The sequence below is a fragment of the Octopus bimaculoides genome, chromosome 24 (genome assembly GCF_001194135.2).
Source record: "Octopus bimaculoides isolate UCB-OBI-ISO-001 chromosome 24, ASM119413v2, whole genome shotgun sequence".
Lineage (NCBI taxonomy): Eukaryota > Metazoa > Mollusca > Cephalopoda > Octopoda > Octopodidae > Octopus > Octopus bimaculoides.
In genome coordinates this window covers 23,063,120-23,065,609 of record NC_069004.1, presented here as the reverse complement: position 1 = coordinate 23,065,609, position 2,490 = coordinate 23,063,120, and the positions used below count along the sequence as shown (strand labels likewise).

General features: G+C 43.6%; 1 protein-coding gene across 1 annotated transcript in view; it reads right to left on the bottom strand.

Annotated features, from left to right (window-relative positions):
* Positions 1-2,490, bottom strand: part of LOC128250677 (uncharacterized) — a 42,004-nt gene that overhangs the window by 14,055 nt on the left and 25,459 nt on the right. The gene's annotated exons all lie outside the window — the stretch shown is intronic.

The window sequence follows — 2,490 nt, the reverse complement described above, 5'->3', positions numbered from 1 at the left end:
ACACAATTAGAGGAGGTGATCCAGTATCAAGTGATGAAAGGTTAGAGTGTAACAGAGAAATAGAGGGGCAGAAATAGGTGTCTTACTACAGAGCAGGTACATGGTTACCCAGTGAGAGAGAGAGAGAGAGAGAGAAAGAGAGAGAGAGAGAGAAAGAGAGAGAGAAAGAGAGAAAGATAGAGAGAGAGAGAGAGAGAGAGAAAGAGAGAGAGAGAGGGGGGGCAGAAAGAAGCCAGAAACAAGTGTACTGATGTAAAGGTGATATTTGGTTACCTAGTCAGAGGAAAAACAAGAGGAGAGAGTGACCAGAGGGAAAGAGAGAGAGAGAGAGAGAGAGAGAGAGAGAAAGAGAGTAGGAAACAGCAAAAGTGTAAGAGAGAGCAGAAGAGAGATGGTGTAGTGCTAGGATTTACTCACAAGTAACAAGAATACGAGTGTAGAGCCTGGTTAGAAAAATAGGGAGTAGGTGTGGGGAGCAGTGAGGGCAAGAATGGGGTTTGGAAAACAATCATAATGTATGAGAAAACGTGAGGAAGAGAAAGATGCAATTAGAAGAGGAGTTGTAGTTGGATTTCTTAGGGTAGGGTGGGTGAAAAGTGTGTTGCTACATGTGGGTGGGACACAACTCTTCTAGCACTCAATTTTATGGATGGGTTTTCTCGAGAACCTCATATCACCAAACATCTTGGTCCACTGCCATTTCTTCTGTGAGCCCCCAATATCCTAAGATGAGTCCTCACCACTACATCCCATGTCTTCTTGGGTCTCCCTCTTCCACAGGTACCATCCACTTTCAGTGACAGGCACTTCTGTATACAGCTGTCTTTACTCATACACATCACATGTCCAAACCAATGCATTCTCCTCTCCTGCATGCCACATTTAATCCCTATTATGCTTAAATTTTTTCTCAACACAGTTGTGCTTTGTCAGTAATGCATACTGATGTTGCAGATCCAATGGAGCATACTACCTTCATCCCTCTCCAGCCTACACATATCCTCTGCAGTCGGAGCCCATGTCTCAGTACCATGTAACATAACTGTTCTCACACAAACATCATATGACCTACCTTTCACTCTGAGAGAGAGTCCTTTTGCTGCCAAGAGGTAGTAGTTCTCTGAACTTCCTTCATCCTGTTCATATTCTACAAACAATATTTTCAGAGCATCCACCACTGTTACTAATTTGGTCACCTAAATAGCAGAAACTATCCACTACCTCAAGAGAGCCTCCTGAGCATTTGAGAGAGTTTAGGTCACTTGTGCTCTTAGTACTTACTGTTCCTGCACATCTGCCACACATGAAAGCAACCTTATATGATAATCATCCCCCCATGATTCCACTGCATCTCTTATGTGTCCATAGGTTACACTTGGTGCAGCTAATGGAATTACATTCCATTCCTACATATTGAACAGGGCCATTTGCCAGCTGGAATAAGAGTTATCTCCTTTCTCGCTAACAACAACTTTAGTCTTAGCTAAGTTAGCTTTAAGGCCCTTTGCTTCCAAACCCAGAACTTCTCCAATTGTGTTTCAGATTCTGCAATAAGAGTGAGATCATCAGCATATAATAGTTCCCATGGGCATCCAGTTTTGAATTCCTCTGTTATGGACTGGAGAACTATGATGAATAAGAGTGGACTAAGAACTGATCTCTGGTGAACTTTAACTTGTACGTTAAGTTCATCAATGTATTCAAGGTCAACTCTCACCTTACTGACAGCATCGCTGTACATGGTTTGAACCTCTCTAACAAGCCACTCCTCTACTCCTAACTTCTTTAGAGACCACCAAATAAGAGAGCAGGGAACCCTGTCGAAAGCTGGCTTACTTTTGGTCAAATACTTTTCTTGCAACTGTCTCACTATGGAGATGGCATCTGTGGTAATTCTCTCAAGAACAAAACCAAACTGCATCTCAACTAGTTTAATTCTATCCCTAATTAGTTGAGATCTCTGTAATTTTTCATGACCTGATCCAGCAGTTTGATAGCACTGTAGTTACTTCTATCTAAAGCATCACCTTTACCCTTGTAGCAGCTGACTATAATACTGCCACACCAGTCTTTGGGGATAATGTCTTCCTGAATAACCTGATTGACTATGTGAGTTACTAGGGCATAGCAAGAAGGACATGAAAGTAGTCATATATGTCCATTTATACATCATCATCATCGTTTAACGTCCGCTTTCCATGCTAGCATGGGTTGGACGATTTCACTGAGGACTGGCAAGCCAGCAGGCTGCACCAGGCTCTAATCTGATCTGGCAGAGTTTCTACAGCTGGATGCCCTTCCTAATGCCAACCACTCCGAGAGTGTAGTGGGTGCTTTTACGTGTCACTGGCACGAGGGCCAGTCACATGGCACTGGCAACGGCCACGCTCAAAACGGTGTTTTTTACGTGCCACCTGCACGGGAGCCAGTCCAGTGGCACTGGCAATGACCTTGCTCGAATGATTTTCTAACGTGCCACCAGCACAAGCG